The 27,660-nt window shown below is 46.7% G+C and overlaps 1 protein-coding gene across 11 annotated transcripts in view; it reads left to right on the top strand.

Moving 5' to 3' along the window:
- Positions 1–27,660, top strand: part of GRN (granulin precursor) — a 1,328,618-nt gene that overhangs the window by 162,467 nt on the left and 1,138,491 nt on the right. For 2 of the 11 annotated variants that reach the window (XM_086923911.1, XM_086923903.1), the window contains exon 1: positions 10,770–10,882. The exons of 6 other annotated variants lie outside the window; for them this stretch is intronic. The gene's annotated coding sequence lies outside the window, so the exon portion shown is untranslated. Of the gene's footprint in view, positions 1–10,561; positions 10,883–27,660 lie in introns of those variants that run through there. 3 more of the 11 variants (XM_086923906.1, XM_086923908.1, XM_086923904.1) reach the window with 3 other exon arrangements.

The following is a 27,660-nucleotide window of genomic DNA, read 5'->3' as shown; positions in this document are numbered from 1 at the left end:
AAGCAACATAGTAATTGCAATACCACAGGGGTGATTTATGCCATCATATGCCCCTGTGGTTTTATGTATGTGGGCCAAATTATTCAGAGAGCAAAATGCCGCATTCTACAACATGCAGCCGCATACGTTGTAAAACACCAGGACCACCATTAGTGGAACATTTTACCACTTTTGAACATGACTCTAATAGCCTTAGATGGTGGGTCATCGAAAAGGTGAGGGCCAACCCACGAGGTGGTGACCTTAGCAGTATCCTGAGTAAAAGGGAGTGTAAATGGATACATTCATTGAATACAGTGAACAAATGGATGAATGATTTGGGGGAGATTAACAGACAAGTGGCACTTCTAGGGGTATAGAGCCCTTTTTTCCCCCTCTATTTGGCAGTTTGGTATGTTGTACTGCATGATCTGAATGAATGAATGAATGATTATTTGTAATGCGCAAACTTAACCCAAGGGCATCAAGGCGCAGACTAAAACATAAACTATGACTGGACAATTTACAGATACAAAAAACGGACAGCAGATTACAGATTCAGTGATAGGCCTGGGAGAAGAGCCAAATCTTCAAGAGCTTCCGAAACGTATTCAGGGAAGGTTGGTTAGACAGCTCAGGGGGAAGATTGTTCCACAATTGCGGTGCCAGAGTGGAAAAGGCTCTTCCTCCCCATTTTGCTTTTTTAAATCTGGGAACAGACAACAGATTTTTTGAGGATGATCGGAGGGTTCTCTTGGGGGAGTAGGGACTAACCAGAGCCTTTATGCCTTCGGAGCCAGAGCCGAACACGGCTCTGTGCGCCAGACATATAATTTTGAAGGAGATCCTGGAATGTATGGGGAGTGTATCTGTCACACTATTATCCATTGTATATATTGTAATAATTGTTTATATGTATGTCAAATTCAATGTATTGTGTTTTAAATGTTGTAGTAGGTCAATGCGGACCTTTATGGCTTGATTACATTGGCTTTAGCACAAGTAGCGTGTATATCGCTCCTACTCAATATGGCGGCCAATGGTTCACTTTCGATGTTTATTACTCCGTGACCAGGCCTTTGAATTTATGCCTCGTTTAGGTCCGGTGACGGGATAATGTGCCACAAAATACCACAAAGTACCACAAAGTACCATAGTCAGTCATGGCAATATAGACTGTATTGGTTTTTAGGTCTGTGATGCATGGGGAATATCGCCACTATCGGTAACCATGACTATGGCCTAAGATGTTCACTTTCGGGTAGATTTGAACCCCCTTTCACTTTCTATTAATGACGTTTTAGACGCCCGCGATCCAGAGCTCAGTTCAGAACGCTGGGGTTTTAACCGGGATAGTCATTCACCCGATTACCATTATCGGAGCGGTAAGCGTACTTTAACTATGGATGACACGCCTTCGCTCCTTGAGTACTGGTCCTGGGACCGACTCTGAATCCCATTTTCAAATTATTTTTCAGCTACCTGATCTAAAGTGACAGACTTGGAGATTCATTCACAATACGATTATCGCATAGACAAGGTAATGGGCTTTGCCCTTCCTGAGTATGTGAGGGTTGTGAACAGATAGAAAGGGTTTAATTGATTACACCTTATTATTATCTTGAGGTCGAATGATTACAAGTGAACTACTTAGTGGTTGAGGCCAGCTTCCCTTTTTGGAACTACATGCCACCAGATTCCCACCATTGATAAGGTAATGTGGGTCGCTTAACCCGAGTATGGTAGTGTTTTTTTATTGATCCACTTTGAGGTCTTTATTCTCTGATTACACCTTATAAATTATTTTTTAGGTGTGGACAATTATTATTGGGGATCCATAGTGAACACACACCACTGGGTCCTTCCCTTAGGGTAAGCGTCTCTGCCCTTTTTATGAGATTTAATTTCATCTCAAAGCTATTGCAACAGCCTTAATTTGTATTCTCCTTTCTTTAGGGTAATCTACAACCCTTGGTTGTCCCGTTTTTAGTCCTGATGAAGACTCGCATGGCCCAGGTCTAACTAACCCACAGGCCCTAAGACCAGTCGAAACGTCGACGCCTTTATTATCTCCTAACCTGGATCATACTTTCGCCATACAATGTGCAAATAAGAAAATTAACATGGTTTCTTTTAGAGTTTTAAAAAAAATATGTACATAATTAATTTTTGTGGCCAGGTCTGTGAGGAAGGTGAAGTGGCCACCGTTCCTCTGTATAGCATCATTGTAAATAATTTTTATGTCACTACTGTCTTGAATTTCTCTCCATTCTTTTCTTGCACGCCTTCTTAGGGGAACCTACATATTTCTAGTAATATTTATTAACTGTGATTCATCGCATTTAATCTAGATACAATGAATTAAAATTGTTTCTGGTTTTGCATTTGTTCTGTTGCAATCCTTTCCTCTGATTGGGACATCTTTTAGCCTGAGCTGATCTGATGGACTTGCTCCAAAATGCTTTTTGAATAACGACTATGTACTGATTGAATCTTGTGTATTTGAAGGAATAGGTCAAGGACCACTGTTTTCAATGAGGCATGATCAGCAGCACGGATTTTGGACAGTGGCCACAGTACATGTATAACACCCCCCATCAAAGCACACAATCTAAACATGTAACTGATTTGGCCTCCGCCTTTATTCTTTCTGAGGCACTGGCCTGATGATTTGACTTTGCCTCACCCTTTCACAGGCACATGTGCGGTTTCTACATTTCCACTGTAGGCCTGGTCACTCCAGCGTCCAGCAGCATAAAGTACTTTCCTACGTCTAACCTCTCGAATTTCAACTCTAAGCTCTGCAGTAAAATAAGCTTGTGATGTGTGAAAGGGTGGATAATGGTGGGAAATTTGTCCCTGGAAACTACATACGTTTTATCTATCAGTAGAATTAGAAAGTACTGTGTGTTCAGGAGCAAAAGGAAAGTGGGTTCTATTTTTAAAGTGGGACCTCTAATGTGGTGGTCAAACGAACACAGATACAAATCCAGAATAATGTTAACAACTTTGAATCAGAATTTAGTTTGTGGGGGAGCTCTTCATTCTAGTCCAGTTCTTACTGTGGTTTTCAAGCACATTTACTTCAGCTTGCATTATGGCAGCGGCATGAAATGTTATGAGATGGTGGGGTGGCCGAGCACTGGATGGGAGTGTTTTGGTTGAACTGGGGTATAGTGAGAAAGGTATTGAGGTGATTAGTATTGCATATCGATGTTCAGGAAAGGTGTGGACTCTTCGGAAGTAGTGTCTCCAGTTATTTTCTGGCGTAGTAGAAGGATGGTGTCTGCTGGTGATTGTCTGAGATGAGTCTTGCACCTACTAACAGTAGCAGGAAAAGCCCGGTTATTGGGGTCTCTTCCAGCCTATACTGTCCGCATGATGCACCACAACTGCAATCCAGTGCTTGGAAGGTATTATTTTAATGGTTGGAGTGCTCGTATTGATTTGGCTTAGACTACGCTGAAGGTCATGAAGGTGGGGGTGATGGGCAGAGAGCCGTTGGAGTTCGTTAGGATTGAGTTTACATTGTCAAGTTTCTGTAGATCTTGGATTGTGGCCAATGGATTTAGAATACTCTTCAATTACGTCAGAAGGGCCGGGGCGGAGGGGATGCTGGCCAGCACAGCCTTGTTGTGGTTATGCTGCGATCACGTTAGCTGCTAGATGGATGTTTTGAAGTAGTCTTTGGTTAGAAATGTTTGATACTTCAGAGCAGTGTCAGTTCAGATTATGCCAGATAGTCGTGGTCTTGTCTTGTGTGGGTCCTGAAGCTGAGATGGGTAGAACAGTAGAAGCCCAGTGATTTGGTGCGGTTTATCCAATCTGGCAGTAGCATACTTCCTAGCCTGCTCATATTCTCTGCTTGGCAGTCGACCAGAACGTGATAGGAGTTAATGTTGCTTAGACAGAATTTTGTGACACCACTCAAAGCTTCGTTGAACTAAACAGCTCAGTTTTGTATTAGTAATGCCGATCCCCCCTACATAAACCTCAGGAGGGCACAATGATGATTTCTGCTAGTATAAGCTGGGACGAAGTAGCCATCTTGAGCTGCGCAGAGAAGAGTTGTGAAGTATCCGTCAAGGAATGAAGCAGACTGCTCAGGTAATGGTGGTAAGTCAGGATTTATTGGGGAAGTGAGATAGAGACATCAAGAGCCCACGCCAACCGGAATACCTAGGCATAGGATTCCACATTCCAGAGCATGCGACGTGGCGAGCTCAGCAAGAAGCACGAGGATACAACACATCCTCCTTTCTAGAAAAGAAAAGAATTAACCTTAACATAAAATACATACAAGCAAAATAATGAATGCAAATTCATAACATTGAGGACACTTTGAAGGAAGAAGGTTATTCACCAACAACGTAATCTTTATGCCAAACAGGAGGTTTCCTCAGACGGGAAAAACTTGACTGAGGAGTGTGAATGGGAATGGGCTGAAGAGAACGTGGGAAAACAGGAGGCTGACGAGAATTGGAACTAGAAGGAGAGGTCCTTGAATGGTTGGGAGAAAAGGAACTGCTAAGGAGAGGCGGAACTTTGACAACTTTAGAGAGGCTCCAAACATTGCCGTCTGACAACTCTACAACTTGCCTACCCACTCTAACAACTAACAACGGGTCAGAAAAACGTGATACACCAGATCTAAGAAAACCAGACTTTCTCACACGCACCCAATCACCAACCTTGCAGGGATTGCTGGAATTGGAAGACACCACAGGAGCACGACAACTAGCACGTTTACCATCTACAAGGTCTCGCATCCAGGGTTGGCTTAAGTTACATACACCTTTCCTCCCCCGCATTATTTCAAAAGGGGACAGGTCACCATTACCCTTAGGAGTATTCCGATAACTCCATAAAAGTTTTCTAACAGCCTCGTAACAATTCTCACCGTTGCACACAGCAAGTTGCAGACCCTCCTTGAGCACCCTAATCCACCTTTCAACCATGCCGTTGCCTTGAGGATAATAAACAGAAGAGCGTTTGTGTAAGATGCCATGATTGCAACAAAAGGATTTCATCTCAGCAGAGGTGAACTGTGTGCCATTATCAGAAAGTATGGAAGAAGGGAAACCTTCTTTTTCAAAAATTGAATTGAGGAAATCGATAACCACCCTAGAAGATACATGGGGGACAAATTTCACTTCAGGCCAACTGGAGAACTGGTCTATCAAGACAATGGCGTACACTGGATTCTGACCAAGGGACATTGGACCGGCAATGTCTACAGAAACCCATTCCCATGGTTTTAACGGTCTCGAGATAGAATCGTGGTGATATTTAACAGGCTTTTGTGATTTGTCACTCACACAACATTCGACACAGAACCTTACTTTTTTCTCGATTAACTTGTCGACACCAGGCCACCAAAATTCACTCCTTCTTTTTTTCATACTGGACATGCCTGGGTGGCCCTCATGAGCCATGTCCAATACGGTGTTCCTTAAATTATCCGGAACCACTAACCGTAAACCTCTCGAGAGTTTCTCCCTGGATGGAAAGTTCTTGAGCCACTTGAAAATAAGGCAAAACATTAGGGGAAAGACTGTTCTTGGAAGGCCAACCATTTTTGACATAAGACACAACATCCAAGTAATCACGGTCACTATTACAAGCCAAAATCCAATCATCTTCACGAATGCATCCATTGGACACTTCACAAATTGACACCACTTTGTCAGGGTCATCGTCAGGTGCAACATGATTATCGTCTTCCACTGGAAGTCTGGAAAGAAAGTCAGCAAGGACATTCTTTGCACCGGGAATGTACTCAACAGAAAAATGGAAATCTTGTAACTTATACTGCCACCTTGCAATTCTAGAAGTGGCTTTTCCACATCCTTTGGTCGTAAAAAGATCTACAAGGGGACGATGGTCCGAACGTACAACAAAGTCTGTACCATATACATACCTGCAAAAGTATTCAATTCCCCACCAGCAAGCCAATGTTTCTTTTTCAAGAGTGGAATATTTTGTTTCAGCACCCCGTAAAGGCCTTGATGCAAAAGCAATAGTGACAAAACCGCTGTGTTGCTTTTGCATCAGAACCGCACCAATGCCAACGTTGCTTGCATCTGTGACAATAAATGATTTACAATTGGTGTCAAATGGGGACAAAGCAGGAGCAGAAATAATGCATTTCTTGATAAAATTAAATTGACATTTGCAGTTATCATCCCAAATAGATTCTTGATGGTTTTTCATCAATTTGCGTAAGTGAGAAGTTTTATCAGAGAAAGAGGGGATGAACTTGGCATAGTATTCGGCTAAACCGAGAAAGGATCTAAGTTGATCCTTGTTGACAGGTTCAGGTGCATTTTCAATTGCCTTAACTAAGCTCAATTTGGGAGAGATGCCCTGTTTACTGATGGAATGTCCCAAATAATCTACTGAATTTTTTCCAAATTTGCATTTTTCTTTGGTGAGGGTGAGACCGTTGTCTTGTAGGATGGACAGGACTTTAAACAAAACTTCAGAATGTTCACATTCGTCCTTACCGAAAACTAAAATGTCGTCCTGAAAATATAACACATTAGACATATTCTTAAACATGTTGTGCATTACACACTGAAACACTGAAGATGCGGACACTAACCCAAAAGGCATCCTTTTATATCTGTATGCACCCTCAGTGGTTATAAACGAAGTCAGATGCTTACTATCATCATGAAGTGCTATCTGATGATATGCGTTAGATAAATCCAATGTGGTGAAGATAGATGCATCCTTGAGCTTAGCGAACATTTCTCCAATATTGGGTAAAGGATGTCTATCCACCCACACATTTGAATTTAAATCGCGCATATCCACACACAAACAAATTTTCCCATTGGGTTTGTGGGCTACGACTACTGGCGAAAGCCACTCGTAGGATTCAATTTCCTCGATTACGTCTAAGTCGCATAATCTCTGAAGTTCTTTTTTAACAGATTCACGTAAGGCTAAGGGTATGTTGCGTACTTTATGTACTTTGGGAACAGCATTATGTTTGAGAATAATTTTGTGTTTAAAATTTTTGAGTAGACCCAAACTAGGGGAGAAAACTTGTGGAAAAATAGTTTCCCATTTGTTGTCGGAGGACACATCAACAGAATAGATGAAGTCAGAATATCCTAAAACTTGATCAGGGTGATTGGGATCAAGTTTCATCATCAATTCTCTCTGTTGTGGCCAACCCAGTAAGCATGACGCATCCTTAGCAACATAAACCTTAGCATGTATTGACTTGCCCTTAAACGATAAAGTGGAGGGAAAGTATCCAAATACATCAATGGGTTTTTTACCATATCCCCTTAATTTTATGTCAGAGGGAAATAAAGATATGACATCTGGAAATTCTTTTAACAACACATCATCACCTATTAAAGTGTACTTCGCACCAGAGTCCGCCATGACTTTTATAGATTTGGACCCAATTTGGAGCATACAGAAGGGTGAGTCTTTTTTTTCCTCTCCAACTTCGTAGACTGTGCAGATATCGTCGTATTCATCGTCATCAATGTCCACCGGTTGAACCTCAGAGAATTTGGGACGTCTAGGATCAGAATTAGAATATTTCGATCTGTTGCGACTTTTGCACATCCTGGAGAAATGACCCCTAGACTTACAGTAGTTGCAAAATTGTCCTATAACGGGACATCTCTTATCGGTTGCTACATGGCCAGAAAAGCCACATTTGAAACAAACGACATCCTTTCTGAAATTTTGATGTGAAGTAGAAGCAAACATAGGTTTGTTGGAAGTAAATGCAGATGGGTTTTTCTTGATATTTTGGACTACTGATATATTGGAATTTTCGGAAGAGGATTCTTTAGGTTTTTTATCGGACAATTCTTTGATGCCAAGCTTCATATCTTCAAATCGGTGTGCGATGTCAAGCGCTTTTGAAAGAGATAAGTCTTTTGCATCAAGCAATTTCTCTTGAAGTTTCACATCAGAAACATTATGCACAAGTTGGTCCCTTAGCATTTGATCCTGGAATTGTTGATAGTTGCACTTGGCAGCCAGGATCCTTAAATCTTTGATAAAAGAATCAATTGGTTCAACGGGAAGTTGTTTTCTGCTAAGAAACTTGTGATGTGCCACCACTTCATTGACTTTTTTAATGAACTGTTTATCGAGCTGCATAATTGCATTTTCATAGACATCAACTTCTTCCTCGGATGAATTATCTAATGTCATTGGAGGCAGATGAGAAAGAATTTGCCTTCCTTCTGCGCCAAGTGAATGCTTAAGTATGGCGAGTTTGCGTTTGTCCGTGTAATTCTCACCACCAATGGCTTCAAGATAAGCCTCAAATCCTTCACGCCATTGTTTCCATTCTAATGGTGGTTCACCGGGACTCACCAAAAATGGCGGAGGGGGATTGAAACTTTCCATTATGATGCAGGAGAATAAATGAAAAAAGCTGACAAATATAACCTTAACAATGTGCAGAAAATGTCTTAGTAAAGTATTGTGATGTCATAAACAACAGTAGTAAAAAGTTCTTTGAAAGAAATTGTACCTTGAAAAACAATATGAGAACTTCCTTGAAGAGGAGCTTTGTGACGTCACAATTGCAGACAGGACGATAATATTAGAGTACAGACATTGTTTGCTTGTGCTGACGCTGCCTGGACAGAATGCAGAGAATGTTGAGCGCATGCGTTTGCTCGCGCTGAAGTTTCCAGGCGCGTGGCAGTGCGCACGCGTTAACTCGCGCAGAGGAAAACAACGCGTTCAAATGGCAAAAGAGGAAATAAATGAAGATAATCTCACCGCTTAACGTGGAAAAAGCGGGATTTTCAGCAAAATGACATCTATTCGATCACAAAGGCTCCGCAGACACAGAAGAGGAAATTCAGCATTTCAAGACGGCAACGGTAATCTTGGTCCGGAGATACCGGGGCTGCAGGCTCTGAAGTCGCGTAGGTTTGTTCTCACCAAGTCGCCAGTGAAGTATCCGTCAAGGAATGAAGCAGACTGCTCAGGTAATGGTGGTAAGTCAGGATTTATTGGGGAAGTGAGATAGAGACATCAAGAGCCCACGCCAACCGCTGCACTGGAATCACCGGAATACCTAGGCATAGGATTCTACGTTCCAGAGCATGCGACGTGGCGAGCTCAGCAAGAAGCACGAGGATACAACAAGTTGTCGTCCTCCAGACTTTACTCGGGGTGAAGGTGTGATCCTGTTCTGTTCATTGCTTGTATGCAGAGCTGAGACCACTTGCGCAGCTTGGCATGAGCAGTCCTGCAGGGGTGCGAATGTGGTCTTCCTGTGCATGACTGCATCATGGAGAGATGCTGGACGTTTTGAAGACCCTGGTCCCTTCTACTTCTTTTGCATTTATTACCTACCAAAAGAAGTAAACCAGATTGAAACTGATGGAGTAACTCTAGAGCCACAGAACATGTTGTGAGTGACCTCGGGGCTTTCGATTGGTGATACAGCCTTCCCGCCCTTCCCCCATTTCGTTACCCCGACTAAAAAAGCTATTTTGGGTCCTGCGTAATAACTTGTGCAGCCCGCACTGTCTCCTCTTCCCACCATCACACACTAAAGCGCCTTGATTCAAGACCAGTCCAGGGCACCACTGATCTCTCACGTAGCACACGGAGATGCTTTCACATGACCACACTGCAAGAACATCCCCTTTCTAACCAACCTCTTCCTCGCCTTGTAGCGTGATACCAATCCAGAAGAGCACTCCATACCCCCCCCCCCCCCCCCCCCCATAAGGGACACGAAACGTTATACAAAGGAAGTTTCAATTGCAAGAAATCCGAGAAGAAAAATGCAATGTATGTGCCCAGTGATGCAGAAGCGCGTGGTCTGAGAGAGCTTGTTTCAGTTCCCATTTTTCACCTTAAAAAAGAAACCTGCGAGTGTGCACACTCAAGCTAAGGGAAGTGGGCTAGTTCGTACTAACCCGACTGATCATGCAATGCGTCCTCTAAATGGTTGCTTCACCCGAGCCTTAGAATTGCTCTCGGTAACCTTTAAGCATTGACATACGGAGAGTTGGAGACAGACCCTTGTCTGCTGTCTCCTGGACAAATCGAACGAGACCCCCACAGGGCTGCATAGACTGCCTGTGACTAGCTAGTACCAGGCCCGTATTCTCCTGTGTATGAGATGAGCTCGCTTTACCTATTTATTCGTTTTTATATAGCGTGTACCTCACCCGAAGGGACTAGAGCTTCATAACCGCATTAGATGTTACAAAAGGCTAGATGTTCATTATCCAGTCCATACGAATGTAATGCAATGACATTCAAACCAATAAACCCAGGAGAGTATGAATTGTATTACTTATCAAGAAGGTCCGTGCTCAGACCTTTGTCAGTTCTAGATGCGAGCCAACCCCCCCCGCCCCCCCAAAAATAGAATTCCCTTTCATTACGATCTCAGAGCACCTTCACTTTTAAGAAAATCTTTAAAGTCATCCTGTTTACCACATAAGTTTGTCAGCCCTTCGCCTCCATGCAGTTGTTTTATTAGCGAATTCTGTTCCAGTGTCAAGAGTTGCTATGTAATCTGCTTAAGCTTGGAAATGCACTTTGGAATTTTAGTTCCGAGTTATAAGGCGACCAGTCCTAAGCAGAATTCTTGCCAGAAGGTACCTGAGGAGAGAAAACAATGTTTTTTTTTTAATTTATTTTTTATTATTATACCAGGACAACTGTTAGTCGCGCGTACTTTGTAATGGACTTTTTCCAGTTACTTTTGTTTCTGGGAATTCCCCACGTGCGGTCTCCCCACTGTGCGAAATCGGCAGACACTTCCTTGTTTCTGACTCGAGTGGTCACATGCCTGGCCAGTCACATGACTAGGCACCGAGTCCCAGCTCTCGGGTTTCATTCAAGGAGTCGTCGCTCGCGCTGGAGCTTGTGTTGAGCCACAGAGAAGGTAAAATCGGCTTTATTTTTATTTAGAATGTGTATTTGGCGGTCCGTTTTGGTTCTCTATAGTTCTACCGCTGAGATCTCCGTAATTAACCACGATGCTAGCTGTTTAAAGAAGAGGACTTGGGCCGTAATATTTGATGTGATCACAAGGCTTTTCCTGAATTACTTTAACCTAGTCTCCCCCTTCTGGATCTGGTTCCTATAGTAGCTAGCATCCCGCTCGGTTGCATCTTTGAAAAAGAACAGTAATAAGCAACTTGATTAAAGATCTTTTAATGGGAACTCCAGAGCCCAGGTAACCTCATACGAACATAAAGTGTGCCTTCCTGTACATGGATTTATGTCGGTGCTGCAAGTGCACTGCAATATACCAGATAAAGTGCTAGCAAGGTGGTTACTTAGGAGGATGTAAAGACCTGAAACTACAAATTTCAAAAACGGAATGAATGCACGAAAAGCACTGCAAACCAGCCATCAAGAGAAACTTCGGAAAGTACCATTTTTGAACTTTCCGAAGTCACCTTTTTCCCTTTGTACAGAGCCCGTTTGTAGGTAATTTCGCCCGTAGACCAAGGGTACAGTTTCTCAGCAACTATCTCTCCCATTCTGTGAAATAACGTGCACGTACTCCAGTTTGTGTGCCATGTTTTGAGTGCCATCCATTTTGTATAGCCAGCGGGTCTCTGTATGTCAGTTGTACTTCGTAGTCTTTGAAGCTGGCGTTTCACTAAGGGTGTGGTAGCTACTGGCAGTCGAGGCCTGTTCCCTCCCACGCCGGAGCCGTCCAGGAAGTAGATCCATGTTCTGTGCATTTTAGGAATGGAAGGGCAGGCGCCATCCATACATAGCCATAGCAGTGGCGCAGTCACGGAGGATGCTGTGGGTCATATATATATTTTTGTCTTTTTTAGATGTAAGGGAGGATCGACGATAGGGCCTCTTTGGGACAAGCCGGGTAGAGTAGAAGCTTGAGAAGGGTTGAAGGTGACATTGGAGAGATACGTAATTAGTTTCTTGGAGTTCTAAGCCAATTCTGAAGTATCAAAGCGTATGTTGTATAAAAGATGGGGGGAAGCTGCAGTGGATCTGACATTGATCAGTTGCAGGTCCGAGGCTCCGATCCCATTGAGGGTTTAGCAGGTAGAGTGTCTGCTACAGTGATCGGTCTGTATCCCGCGGATGACAGATTCCATGCAAAAAGCACATCTTGGCCGATTAATACCGCGTGGTTCTGGGTTTATTTTACTGTGGGTATTTGATACCACGATTTCAATCAGCAATATAGAGTGCGAGTGTATGTAGTGTGTGTAAATGTGTCGCTTGATAGTGCCGCTGTCGTCACAGCTTGAGAGATAGAAAAATAAAAATATATATATATCAAGTGCACAGCTTTCGCAATTTGCTCCTTCTGCGCAGCATCGGTAAGCAGCTTTGTTAAAGCCAATAGGTCAAAAAGGTGAAACCTATTGGCTTTGTTGTTGGTGCTTGTTTTTATATAGTGTTTAGTGCCACACATCTGTGGTTTCTTAGCACTTTTAACTACTTTATTTCAGTTTTAAAGGCATGGAGATTGACAGTCACAGAAGCAATATAATGTTTTAATGCGGCTCGTCAACTTACATCCTCTATAATATATATAGTATACTACAATATAATATTGTATAATACAATATTGTATAATACAATACACAAGGTTTCAAACTCCGATTTCATGCTACCTACAACTTGAAATATCAGAGCCAGTGACTTTGATTACATTTCTGAAATGTAATCAAAGTTACTGGCTCTGATATTTCACAACCAATATATATATATTTTTTTAATTCTTTTTATTGACATTTTCAAACAATCATGCAGAAAACATAGCATAAACAACTCTTGCTAGTCACTACATACTGTATAATCAAAATCTGTCATGTTTTTGGTACATTGAAGCAAGAACAGCTTTGTGCGTAGTCACATGTCTCTCCATGAGCAGTTCCTTATACAGACAACTACTGTAGTTGTACTTGGACCTATTCCCAACATTCATATAAGCCAAAAGGTACCATTACACATGGATCCCGCATCGTACCTCCCGACATCCTCCTAGTATATGCTACATACCCTCCTAGTGTACCCATTAAATCCAATACAAAAGGTCATACAGTGTAACAAAGACATCCCACACATTATCACAATAGCCAATACCAACCTCATTCATTGTTCTACCACCCCCATCTCTTCATCATTCTGTCGTTCATTCACCCATTTTGTGAACGGCTCCCAAATGTCATGTGGCCTGGAAGCTAGCGGCATCAACTTCCAGAAGATCCCAAATTGCGTGTGTCCAAAGGTAACATATGGCTGAGATACCCGCCACCCCCTCTCAACACAATCCCCAAGAATGGGAATACGGAAACAGTTCTGAAATTTTGGAAGGCGGGAGGGAGTTACCCTCCCGGCCGTATTTATTAAAATATGAAACAAAATTAAAACATTAAAATAACAGTTTCATATCATGTACAATTTCATTTCCACATTACCATGTTTTGGCTGACCTTAACACATTTCTAATACAAAGGTTCTCCTAGCCGATACTAACATCCTACAAATGCATTTTCAAATTGAAATTGTACATCCTAACGTTAAGGGCCAACGGCAAGGTCGTAACCGGTGTCAGATCCCTAAACCAAAACTCCCCCTTCACTTGTGAGGGGCGGCCGCACAGAGGACTGCACCTCATGTGCACATACCAATTTCCCTTGTCTTGACGGGGGCCCCAATTAACTCTACGCCATCTTACTGGTCGTTCGAGGACTCGTGTGAGGTGTCTAGAAGGTAGCGTAGACCCCCCTCCCCACCCCACACAACTTACCACATCTGCCGTCGCAGATGTCCTGGCCCTGGGAAATTCCCAGGAGGGGCCCGTAGCCCCTCCTATCCAGGGAGGGGCCTTGACCGCCTTCCCTTTCCTTTCGGCGTCCCATCCTTAGAAGGGACCGCCTCCCCGTTGAGGGGCCAATGGCCACCTCCCCCCGGGCGCTCCCATCCGTAATGGGTGACGCCCCCCCCTAGGGATCTTCCAATTACTGCTCACCGATCATGACCTTACCGCCACAGGCCGGATAGTTGACCGGCTATCCGGACCCCCCACAAAACTCCTACCTAAAGGTCATGCTGTAAACTCTTTAACCAAGCTACGAGGTCTCCTATGAATAAAGAATTCCCCACCCGGGACAAATGGACCCCATCTTCCAGATACATATGGTCCCCCCTGATACACCCATGAGGAATCGAATGCAATGTGCTTGTACGGAACAGTCTACCCAGTTTGTTATTTACCTTCTTCACAGAATGATTTATAGCAGACACTGAATTAGCCCCCCGCCACACCTTTCGTGGAATCATATGGGACCATGCAATCGTGCACCCTGGAACCCTTCTCGCCAACCAACTTACTGTGGATAGTATCGCCTCGAGGTAGTCGTCTACCAGTGGTCACCAAATCATTGCCCCCAAGATGCACTATGATTATAGATGGCGGTGACCTTGTCCGCCCTAACAAACCCTCGAAAAAAGTTTGAAACTGGTCAATACAGAGCCCGCCCCTTCCGTAGAAGGTCACCCTGTACCCGTATTCCCCAGCCATGTGAATCATGCCACCTGCTTTGAATACGTCCGCGGCACGCCTCACGTATGAGTGGCCCACGACCCACACCACTTTTTCCGCAGCCGGTGATCTTTGACCGCTGGTTCCCAGGTGTCGGGTCGACTGCACAGTCCGCCCCGCCTCGTAAGCTTGCGAAACTGTAAACCAAACAAAACAAGAAGCGTGAGTACATGATTACAGCTTCACAACATGTGCAACCGCACATACCTTTTGTAACAATTCGAGGACCAACGCCCCAATTGTTTCACTTTTTCCACACTCAGACCCCTGGCTGTAGCCTCTGTAGCAGCCCCTATCCGGAAGGAATGGGTCAAGCCCGCGGCCGAAATTGCCATTGCTAGCACCCGCTGGAACTGAAACCTCGTCAGTGGGGTGGCATCAGTGTGTCTCAACAGGGTCCCCCCCCCACGATGCCGCCCTCTGCGCCAAATATTCCTCAACGCATACGACGGGGCACATGGGAGGTCCGGGACTCCGATGGACTACTATACTGTCCCCGATCGCACCCTGATCGGTCTTGGACCTGGGAAACGAGACAATCATCGTGTCCCCCTTAACTAGAACGTGCTCTCGGCACAGTCCCCCCCGTATCCTGCTTGTTCCTTGCCACCAGTTCGCTTACCCGCTTAGCCCCATGGAATGCTAATGCAAAAGCGGCCCGGAATAACACTGTTTCAGACTGGGATGAACAAGTCGCAGGGAGAACGGAAAATAACAGGGCCAACCTTTCCAGACCTATCGGGTGCCTTTCATCTACTCTGCGACCCTCAAGGCGTTGCCACCCACGCAGCGCTTTCTGTACTACGAAAGATGCAGTAGGGTCCTGGATCCCATGAGCCCGCGCCATGAAGGAAATGGCGGCCCGATGCCTCTGGGCCGTGGCTACCGATTTGCCTGCCTGATGTAACGCCAGCAAAAACTTTACGACATACTCTTCCTGGCCCCAAAGATCCCCCCTAGCCGAACCCAAAAAGGACCAATAGGAACGGAACGCCCCTTCATATGCCTTCCTTGTCCTGGGTGCTAAACTCTCTCCCACGAGGTTTTGTAGTTCGGGGCACCGAGAGACCAGAGAGCTTCGGGGAATGGTGCCGACACCGGGTCCGCTGTGGGCAGAAAACCCCAGAAGGCCTGCATACGGAAACGAGAAAGCGCATCAGCCGCCTGATTCAGTACTCCTGGCACATGTCTCGCCCTAAAGAGCACGTTCAATTGCATACATAGTAACACAATTTCCTTGAGCAATCTCAGAATCCATTTGCATCGTGCTGCCTGACTATTGATACACTCAACCACGGTCATGTTATCCGACCAGAACACCACAGAGTGATCCCGAAACCCCTCAGGCCATGTTTGTAGGGCCACCAGAATAGAGAACAGTTCGAGAAAAGCAATGTTACTCGTCAGCCCACCCTCGTGCCACCATGACAGCCACTTTTGAGCCGACCAGTGATTACCGAATATGGCGCCAAAGCCTATACTCCCCGCCGAATCTGTCCACAGCCCCAACTCCTCGGAGGACACCGCCGGCTTGCTCCAGACAACCCGACCATTGAAATCCGCCAGAAATGCCAACCAAATGCGCATGTCCTGGCGAATCTCGGCCGAGAGCCTCGTGCGGTGGTGCCCTTCTTTAAGACCGACCATGGCTTGAGCAATCGAGCGGGAGAAAGGGCGGGCCATTGGCATTACTCTAAGGGCAAAATTCAACTGACCCACAGTTTGCTGCAATTGATGCAAGTTCACCTTGGTTTCCCGAATACATGCTTCAAGGGAGGCCCTGAATTTCCCCACCTTTTCTTTGGGCAACCAGAAGCAACCTTCCAGTGAATCGAGCTCTATTCCGAGAAACTCGAGCGAAGTTGATGGCCCCACCGTCTTACCTGGTGCCAATGGCACACCAAATTGATTCATAAGACCACAAAATTCTTTTAAAGCTTGTGTACATTCTGGATCCCTAGCTGCCCCCAGGAACAAAAAATCGTCAAGATAATGCATAACATGTTGAAACCCCGTCATTCTTGTGAATACCCATTGCAGAAAACAACTGAATTTCTCAAAATAAGCACAAGATATGGAGCATCCCATTGGCATACATTTATCCATGTAATAGCGACCCTGAAACATAAAACCAAGGAGACGCTGATCGTCTGGGTGTACCGGGAGCAACCGGAACGCTGACTCGATGTCTGATTTGGCCATCAGCGCTCCGGGCCCCAGGCGATTCAACATGGCGACGGCCTCATCGAAAGATGCGTACCGCACCGAACACACCTCCGGGTCTATCGCATCATTCACCGAAAGACCTCTCGGGGCGGACAAGTTATGTATTAATCGAAACTCACCCGGGTCTTTCTTGGGGACCACTCCCAAGGGGGAACAAACAAAATTAGCAACTGGTGGCATGTCGAATGGTCCGGCAACCCGACCCCGGGTCAACTCTTTCACAATCTTCGCCTGTACCACCGCCGTATTCTGCAGGACCGACAGTTGGTTCCTACACTGTGCCTTACCCTGAAAATTCCCCACTGGGATGCGGAAACCATACGAAAACCCATCTCGCAACACCCCAGCGGAGACATGATCCGGGTATTCATTGAGCCAAGGAATCATTGCCATGGTATCAACCGGGGTAGGTAAAGGCGCCCCTCGGACTATTTCAGACCTGTTTGGCGCTTCCCCTACCTCCGTTATCAGCCGTTTTGGCTCTGCACATGGTCTCAGGATGCGAGGATTGCCCACACCCCCCACAGTCGTGCCTAAACTTGCATGACCCCTGGGGCCTTGTACACTTTCCCCTGTTGAAATTCCAGCAGATGCCTTTTTTGCCTGTATTGCCACTCGATCTTGAGTGATGCTCATTACTTGAACCTGCCCGAAAGGGCTCCCCAGATGAATGGCGGGAAAACTCTCCCCCGTTTCCCCCCACCAATGGTGCCCTTAACATGCCTGATTTCTCCATCCTTTGCCATGAAATGGAGTCGTAACAATCCCACGTCAGAGATGGGTCGAACTCCTTGGCCTTCCGAAAAACATTATCATAACAAAACCACTGATTGCCCTCATATGACTGAGAAAACTCCATAATACGTGTCTGGTACACGGGTAACTCGGCCAACAGTTCAGGCCTTCGTTCCCCCATAATTGAAGTGAATATGCCAAACGCTCTGCCCCAATTACCAATGTTCTCATCGACCTTGAAAGCGGCCATCTTGGCGCGCCAAACACTCGGGTGCAAAAACTCTTTTTGACCCTTCACATGCTCGTTCTCATAATGATCAGTTAGCAAAGAAAACATGTTTACATACTTCTCAGCCCATACCTTCTCCTTGATTTCAATCGGATTATGCTGAGCCACCTTCTCCCTTCTCGAGGGTACGGACCCCTCCCCCGCAATCGGCAGTCGCTGCTTACCTGAACTAGAAGCTGTAACCGTAGTCGCTGCCGAACTCGTGCCCGCCGCGGTTTCATCCACTGGAGCCTGCGGGGGAACAAAAGGACATGGTGCCTTTGCAGCCTCTCTTGATTTCCGCAACTGCCTCATTACTGCCCTGGCGTCATCCGCCGTGGTGCCCTCGCTATCTTTCCCCAACCACGCTGCCAGCTGTGCAGCCAACTCGGGAGGCATATCCTCCCCGTTCACAGGGGTGACTACAACGGGAATTGGTTGCCCCTCCTTCGGGACCGGGATCGGGGCCTCAGTCGGTGTATCGGGGAGCGCCGGCGGCGCCTCGGGAACCGGGGTCTCTCCCCCAGTTGCCCCCCTCTTGGACCTTCTACCTCTCCCGCTAGGGACTACTCCCGGCAATGCTGGTCCGACGACTCGCTTTGGGCCTCCTACACCGTTCATTGCCGCCATCTGTTTCTTCATCTCGGCCATGTCTTTCACGAGCATGCGGAGCATCTGATCGGTACCGACCCGCTTTCCGACCTTCTTGCCCGGCATTCTCGAACGATGATTCTCTGAAAGAACAAAGACAAAATTACAACGCTCAAAAATGGCTCTTCGTTCCGTCTCGAGCTCACGTGCAGCGGGGAGGTGCAGCTTCAGAGCACAGGAACAAGAGGATGCTTCCTTGGCTTGTCGCTCCTTTTATCCTTCTTCGGGCGGGCGTAAACCAGCCTCCACCCGCCTCCGGGGGCGTGGCTGGCGGCTTCAGTGTCTAGGACAACCCACTCTTGGGCGGGAAAAAGCGCGCCCCGGCTACGCCGCTTTGGGCATACCAGCCGAGACTCGCCTCCCGCCCAAGATGGCTTCCCGGGGGGATCGGGGTACTCCACCATACGTTCGGGGGGACCGAGTGGTCGCCCCTTTCCATCTGTGAGCCAGTCCCTGATGGATGGCACCCTGCGTCTCCCCCAATGTATTGCTATCGCCTTTTAGCATACATCAATAGCAGTGTGTGCAGTTTTCTGTATTTGGGCAAAGTATCTTTGACATACCCAAGCACGCCCATTTCGGGGGACGGAACATCTGTTCGTCCTATTATCTGATTGATTGCCTCAAAAATAGAGGACCAGTATTCTTCAAGTTTAGTGCAGGATCACGCCATGTGTAAGAACTTCGCGGGAGAGTATCCATATCTCCAGCAACTGTCACTTTCCCTGAGTCCCGTTCTATGGAGGCTGATCGGCGTCCTATATATTCTGTGCAAATATTTAAAGTGAATCAGACGCAACCGGTCATTAGTAGAAAGTTCAGTTAGTTGTCCGCAACAGAAGTTACATTGCTCCACAGTGAGCTGGACCAACATCTCCTCATTCCAACGTTGTAGTGCCAAGGGCTGCTCGGCGGATACGCCACTTTGCATCTGTTTATATAATTTAGTTACCAATCTCCTGGGGGACGGGGAGCTCACCAAGGTCTCTAGTGCTGGAAGGGCCTGGGGAGCTAACGGGAACTCAGTGCTCAATGCACGGCATGCTGATTTCAATCTATAATATAAGAATAATTCCGCAAAGGGTATGTCCTGTCCCTCGGCAGCCTCCGTAGGGGGGAGAAATTCATCATTTGGGAACAAGTCTGCGAATGTGTATATGCCTAGTTTACGCTGCAATGTTTGCCTTATGCCCCCTTCGATGCATGGCAAAAGGGGGTTCTGGGTCAGGGACAGCGAGGGAGCATATATCAGAGGAATGCCTGCTTTTTTCCGAAGTTCTTCCCACACCCACCGCAGCGTCTCAACCGTGTCTAAATCTCCCCTAGGACGCTTTGCCTTCACACATATGGCAACCTGCAGTGGGACCGGCGCAACAACGTCCATTTCCACAGCTACGTGTGGCTGGAACGGGGTCTGTCGTACCCAAAAATGGAGAAATTGAGCCTGGGCGCACAGGGCGTAAAGATGCATGTCTGGAGCCCCCAGTCCTCCCCTTTTCAAGGGCAACGTGAGTATGTCCCAAGAGACCCTCGCCTGCCCACCTGCCCATGCCAGCGTTACAAGTTGTGATTTCAGTGTGGCAAAAAAGTGTGACATGCGTGGGATCGGGATATTTACAAAGAGGTACAGAAATTTGGGTAGTACAATTATTTTGGCTAATGCAATTATTATAATTATTATTATTATAGAAGCTTTTGTAGCGCGCTCTGTTACTAAAAAGTATAGTATCCTGGCGCAATCCTCCCTGTAAGTGACAAGGGTAACCCTGCCCACATTTTCACCTTTCCTTCCAGCCATGTCATAGCCCGGCCATAGTTAGGTTCCATATTTCCTGGAGGTTTCTGCTAATCCAGATGCCTAAGTATTTAACCTCCTCAGCCTCCTATCGCAAGGGGAACTCCGAAGAGACCAGTGGGGTACTGTCTGTCCAAGGAAACAACTGATTTGGACCAATTGATACAGACTCCGGCAAAACCTTCAAATCGGATGAACTCGCGTAACACTGGATCCAGATTCAGTTCAGGGTCAATGAGATAAAGGGTCACGTCATCTGCATATAAGGAGATCAGTAAACTCCTGGAACTGAACCCTATCCCCCGTGCAGTATGGTGTTGTCGGATACGAGCTGCCAGCGGCTCCATAGCTATGGCAAAAAGCAGAGGGGACAGGGGGCATCCCTGCCTTGTTCCCCGTGAGATTGGAAAGGGGTCCGAAATTAGGCAATTCACTTTTATACGGGCACAGGGGGCAGTGTATAGCAATTTGATCCTGCTAATGAAAAGCGTACTAAAACCCATCCTTGTTAAGATGGAGAATAAATATGGCCATTCCAATGTGTCGAATGCTTTCGTTGCATCCAAGAAAAAAGCGTACTAAAACCCATCCTTGTTAAGATTTTAATTGAAAAATAAAAAACTCTGTCCGGCTGGACAGTAGTCATATATACTATCTAGTATATGTCTATCATTCGGTTGATCTCTAATTACTAGGGTCCCCTGTTCCGTAAAATATACTACTGCCCAAGGATCCTAGTGGCATTCCTTTTGGGTTTCCCTTGTTCTTTGAAAATATGGAGAATAAATATGGCCATTCCAATGTGTCGAATGCTTTCGTTGCATCCAAGAACACCACAGCAGCGTGGACACTGGGGTGTAGATAATATAGTGTTGAAAAAATGGTGCATAAATTGTGCGATGTTGAGCGTCCTGGAATAATCCCCGACTGGTCAGGGATAGCTATAAGGGGCAGCAGGGGTTGAAGCCTGTCAGCTATGAGCTTGGCTAAGATCTTGACATCTACATTGATTAAGGAAAGGGGTCTGTAGGAGTCCAAGTTGTGTTCTGGTTTACCTGGCTTTAAAAGTGACAGACACTATGAGGGAGACCATGATAGTCAGTTTCCCCTCTTCTATTGACTCTTCGTATACCGCTCGTAACTTTGGAGCCAGTTCCTCTACGTATGCCTTATAGAAGGCTGTATTAAGGCCGTCAGGCCCAGGAGCTTTGTCCAACGGCAGACCTTCTATTACTTGGGCAACATCTTCGACGGAAATCGGGAGATCCATATATTTCCTATATGTGTCATTTAAACCAGGCGAGGCTGATCGAATCCAGGAAAGAGTCCAGCCCCTCCGGACAACCAGTTTGAGTGGCAGTATACAAATTAGAATAAAATCCAGAGAAGGTTGAAGAATCTCCCTCTGACCTCTTACCACAGCGCCAGAACCGCGACACAACTCATGTATATACGTCACAGCTCTGGGTGGCCTAGACATGGCAGCTAGCGTGCGACCCGGCCTGTCCCCCTCCCCATATCTCCTAGCCTCTGCATATTTCCCAAAGAACTTTACCTCCTGTTGTGCCTCATCAGCATAGTCTAGCAGCTTAACTTTAAGCAGGCCGGCAGTGTCACTATCTCCCGTATGAAAATACGTCTCAAGTAACTTGATGTCGGACTCCAGGGACCCCAACGTCCCCCTAATAGCTTTAAGGACCCCCGCTTGCCGGGCAATGCATTTGCCACAAATGACTATTTTGAAGGCGTCCCAGAGGATGCCCTCAGCATCAACGGACCCAGTATTTATCCGGAAGTAGCCTTCGATATCCTACCTGATCTCTTCCTTGAATGCTACATCAAGCAGTGCAAGTGGAGGAAGACACCACGAGAACGCACGTCTTGACATGTTTGGGGTTGATATTTGCAGAAGGCATGGGGCATGATCTGACTGGGAGCGTGGCTGATGCCTTACCGCGACTGTATAGGTAGCCATGTCTCTGGACAGTAGCCAAAAGTCTAAGCTGGACCATGCATTATGATGGTCTGAAATGCAAGTACCTTCCCTCAATGATTTATTTCTACTCCTCCAAATGTCGACAAGTTCTCCCTCAGGCATTATCTCCCGCAGGGCCACGCTTGTCGCCGGGTGGAGAGTCCTGGCCGCACCCTTTCTGTCCACCTCATCCTCAATGACCGCATTAAAATCGCCTCCCCATAAAATCGTGTCACAGCCAAGCGCTCTAATTTTGGACCATATATTATGAAAAAAGTCAGGAGAATCGGTGTTCGGACCATAGACAGCCACAATAAGGATAGATTGACCACATAAGATTCCCTGAACCAGGACATAGCGCCCCTCCGGATCCCTTTGCACAAAACCCTCTCTCCAATCCAACCCTCTCCTGACCAATACAGCAACTCCCCGAGCGTAATTAGAGTAAATGGCCGAGTAAGCATGATCCCATCTGCTATGACGAAGTCTGTGGGACGGTGCATTATTCAAATGCGTTTCCTGTAAAAGACATATATCAATATTATGGCGGGTTAAATATGCATGCACCTATCTCGTTTGCCTGCCATCATTAAGTCCTCGCACATTCCAAGTCAAACAATTCAACATAGAATCAGGGTGTGCAAATAACTACCATATAGAGCCTGTCCGCATCATTCCAGGACATGTCACCATATTTTCATAATGAAACCACGGTTACGCACCAAAGTGTAGCTTGACCAGCACTTAAAAATCAAACATCACCAACCATCCCCCCACCCGCTCCACCCCCCCCAATCAGGTAGCAGATTACCCTCCCCATATTCAACCCACAAATAGGTAGACTTAAAAAATTGGGAGCCTTACCTCGGAGGCGCGGCGATGCCAGCGTACTACCTTGCATCGCACAAGGTGGTCGGAAGATCTGCGGAGACCTCAGCTCGCCCTAGACCATATCCAGTCTCAAAAGAAGAATCTAGAGGAGCTGACTTAGCAAGTGAGAAAGGGCCCAAACTGAACATGAACTACTAACCTAATATGGACCCTTGAGTAAGTGTTAGAGTAGAGAGTACACATCGTTCATACAATACCCCTGTCAGTCATTATCACTCAGGTGGCCTCCTGTTGCTTCCGCCTCCGCCTGCAGCTTTTTGGACGCTTTCCCTCCCACATGTTTTGCAACCTTAAGCGTCGACTATGCATCCGTGAAGAAATGGTGACTTCCATCCACTGAAACCTTCAGCTTGGCCGGATAAAGGAGATAATAAGGGATTTGCGCTTGTAACGAGTCGTTCAGCAGGGAGGAATTCCCGTCGTGCTGCCTGCACCGCTGGTGTGAAATCTAGGTAAAACGACAATGTGTTGCCCTTATGCGTGATACGGCCCTTCTCCCTTGCCATGCGAAGGATTAGATCCTGATAATTTAATAATTTAGCAATTATTGGCCTGGGTGCTGTTCCAACGGGAGGCCTCGGCCCCAGCGACTTGTGCGCCCTTTCCACTGCAAATACCGCCTAGAGATGCGGGTCAAACAGTTCACGAAGCAGGTCAGTGATGTACGTTTCCATTTTGGTAATAATGGTCGTCTCCGGAATGCCTGTGACGCGCATGTTATTGCGTCTCGCTCTCTCCTCCAAATCTTCGTTTTTAGCTCTTATTATTCCCAACAGCTTGTCCATTTGAAGCATTTGTTCCTTAGTCTCGACTTTGAATTCGTGACACTCCGTATGGTGATTTTCGAGAACATCCAAACGAGTTTCATGTGAAGTCACCTGCGATTTGACTGCATCTAGTTGGGATGTTAAGTTATCTAGCTTTGCATCTATATTTCGAAGGCTGGAGCGCATGTCTAGCATGAGGGTTCAAAGATCCGGACCTTGGTCATCTGCAGCCTGGTCCAGAGAAGATTCCGCTTGCGTTTCGGAATCTGGTTCGTCCTGCTTGTCGGAGCGTTTGTTCTCGAAGGTAAGCTTGGGCTGCTTAGCGTCTTGGCTATCCATAGTGATCCGTACTCTGGGTAGTGCGCCAGGAAGGATCTGTGGATCGTAAATAGCCCGGCAATAGCTAAAACCTGGGGCGAATAAGGACTCCACCAACCCCTTAAATGACACCATGCAGTCCAATGCAGCCGTCTACACACAAGGCAGGAGGGGGTGATAAAGCGCACCACGATCCCCTTCAGCGATCTGTCACAGCTCAGCAAGCCCCTAATATCCACAACACAACGACCAGCACATTTGTGGCGCAAACTGGGGGGAATCCCGCTCACCGGGGTCTCGCTCGTGTTCCCACACTCCGCTTCCATCTTCTCCTTTACACTCCCAGCACAGGGCTCCGCGAACTGCAGGTTCCTCAGGCAATGTAACACTTTGCTCACAGGTTTAGATGCTCCCCCCCCCCCCCCCCCCCCCCCCCCCCCCTGCACACCCACGTAAGTTTGCACTGATGGCCACGGGCACACTACACCCCTCACGAGGACCACAAGTGCTTAGTTCTTGCACGGGCTCCGAAATCTCAGGCCAGCCAGTCCGTGGGTGAAATAAGCATAGGCATTACCTCGTTTGGCCCACACACAACCTCCAGCAAATGCGGCAGTCCGTTCACCACTCCGCAACAAAGGCCGCGAGTAACGCTATACAAAATGGCGGACGCCGCTCCGTGTATGCAGCCGTCGGGGCCAACCTCAGCTATCGCAATTTCATGGGCGTGCGAGTGTGGGATCTGCTCCTTCCCCACAACACAGCTGTCCAATCTTCTTAGCGACAGTGCAGCAGGCTATTATGACCCAGTATGGCAATCCAGGCGACGCAATGTGTACCTTCCGCCGGTCCCCTCGCGGGTGGACTCGGAAGTCCCACAGGATACACAGCTCTCACCCGCCTTCAGCGCCGCACCCGGGGCATCCTCTGAAGATTTCCTGCCCCCACAGCTCTTTAGCAAGGGATCCAAAGGTTCGCAACAGTTTAGAATTCAGGCCACTTCCTCCGCAGCACCGAGGGCCTCTGAAGCTTTGCTCAGGTGATTAGTGCGCCCGCCCGGCAGCTTCCATATCCGCCAACGGTCCCTCGGCACAAATTCCCAAGCGTCCTTTCCCAGCCCCGCGGAGTGCCGGGGCTGTAAGATTTCACTGAACAGCTCCTCAAACACCCCACCTTCAGCTCATGTAGTCCGGGCGGTGCGAGGGCTCTCCGATCGCCAGGATAAATGCAGGATTTCAATCCGACTAGCAGAGCGTGCTTAGAAAGCGGCCATTCTGCTGCTCAGCAGGCCACGCCCCCTCACAACCAATATTTAACAAAGTGGTCAGAGCCCTCTCCCTCCACTCTTCAAGGGGGTAGATCACATATGCGGGAACGACAGAGTATATCCAGTAACATCGCAGATTCCCCTCAGTACTTGAATTTGTTACAAGTCGGTAACCAAGATTCCACAGCCTGTCAAATTTGTAGACTTTTTCATTGATTATAGCCAGAAACCTTTCCCTAGAAAAGAGGAACTAAACCGTACCCAACCACATGTTAATCAGCGGGGCAGTTGGCTGCTTCTGTGTCTAGGTTACGGACAATCAGGCCGCAAGTAACAAATGAGAAGTCCACTTTCTCACTGGCCTGGTCGGGGTCAAAAAACCAGGGCTGTCCTCTGGATCCCCCAATAGCAGCACTAGCTGTTAAAATGGAAGGAGATTCTCTGTTATGGCTTTGATATGAGAGGATTGGTCTCAGATGTTTTTATGTGAATCTTGAATACTCCTTTCACCCAGCCTTTCCATCAAGAGTCACCCTCCAAAGACTGACTATGGGGAGATAGCATCTTGTCTCGAGGGTGTATGCATTCTCGTTGTATTAAATGCAAATAGGGTTCAACTGCTCTTTCAAATAAACTGGGAAAAGGTCTTTGGAGTGGAGTTCCATGAAGTCTCTTGGGTGTTAAACGCATTTATATTTTGGCAATCGCCTAGGGGCCTGGACGTATCTATATTGCCATGTTATGCCTTTGCATCTCTCCTTGTTGGAGCCGGAGGTCGATGGGAGATCTTAACTTAATGTTAAGAATTAAGCTTTGCAGGAACTCCATTTTAAGCAAACATCAAACAGCTGGACTTGATTCGTTTAATTATTAGAGGAAACAATTATAGTTTTGGGTATTTTAGCAATACTGTAACTGCACTTTGTCAAAAGTGAAAGCATTTTACAAAACCAACATTTGCAAAGTCAATAGGTCTTGCGTATGTGAAAGGCATTACCTTTGCCCATGTGTTTTAGCCTTGTTGTATACCAGCATGGCTGCAGTTCAGGATGGATAAAAGTTAATGGAGTGGAGTATGCATGATGTCGTAGCGCACTGCCATTACAAACACATTTTCAATTAAAATGACCATTACATTTTCAGACATACAGTTTTACTGATAAAAGTACACAGCACTCTGCGACTCACTCAACTCCAACTTTATCAATAAAATTACTGCTATTAAAAATAATATTCCCACCCCTACTTCTCTTACCACATCGGTCGCACCTGGCAAGAATCCATTTTCACTGGATCACTTTCCTTCGATCACTGAAGCAACTTTTTTGACCCTATTGAATAAAGTGAGCTCTGGCTCACCCAACGAGCGCTGCCCCCCTCGGATCCTTAAGGAGGCCTTCCTGGCTTGTCCCGACCCCCCCGCTCGCACTCCTTAATAATTCCTTGGCAACAGGCACCGTACCAGACACCTTCAAACAGGCTGCAGTGGTTCCTATTCTGAAAAAACCTAATGCAAACCCCTCAGTACTAAGCAATTTTCGACCTATCTCCCTGCTTCCCTAGCTTAGCAAGATATTGGAAGCCCATGTCACAAACTGCTTAAGTTAATTCATTGAATTCCCAGTTCCTTGACCCTCAGCAGGCGGGTTTTAGGCCTGGGCATTCTACTGAATCTGTCATCCTAGCTGTGATGGACGAGCTTAGGAATGGTGCCGATAATAACATCTTCCAGGCACTCGTGCTCTTGAACTTATCGGCGGCCTTTGACACGGTCGATCACAAACTTCTGATCGACCGTGTCAACAACGCTGGCCTCCAGGGCCTGGCACTTAAGTGGATCAGATCCTTTCTGTATCAGCGTTCCCAGGCGGTTCATCTTTCTACTTTTTCAGCCACACAAACCAGTCTAACTTGCGGAGTCCCCCAGGGCTCCGCCTTATCGCCCCTTTTGTTTAACCTTTACATGCAACCCCTCATGGTATCCCTTCGCAATAGCCCGGTCACCATCTTCAACTAAGCTGACGATCTCCAGCTGGTCTTCAATCTTGATTCCACCTCTGCATCCAGCACTAATTTTCAATCTACTGTGCTATCGATCAGCGAATGGATGTGTCACAGCCAGTTGAAACTTAATCCAGACAAAACAGAGCTTGTCCTTACTGGGGGACCTGCCAACCCCTGGAACTCTAGCTTCTGGCCACCTTCTTTGGGCACCCCCCCTCACCCTGCAGACT

This window comes from Lissotriton vulgaris, chromosome 5, assembly GCF_964263255.1.
Source record: "Lissotriton vulgaris chromosome 5, aLisVul1.2, whole genome shotgun sequence".
NCBI classification, from domain to species: domain Eukaryota; kingdom Metazoa; phylum Chordata; class Amphibia; order Caudata; family Salamandridae; genus Lissotriton; species Lissotriton vulgaris.
The sequence above is the reverse complement of the archived record's forward strand: the minus strand, read 5'-3'. Positions and strand labels throughout refer to the sequence as shown.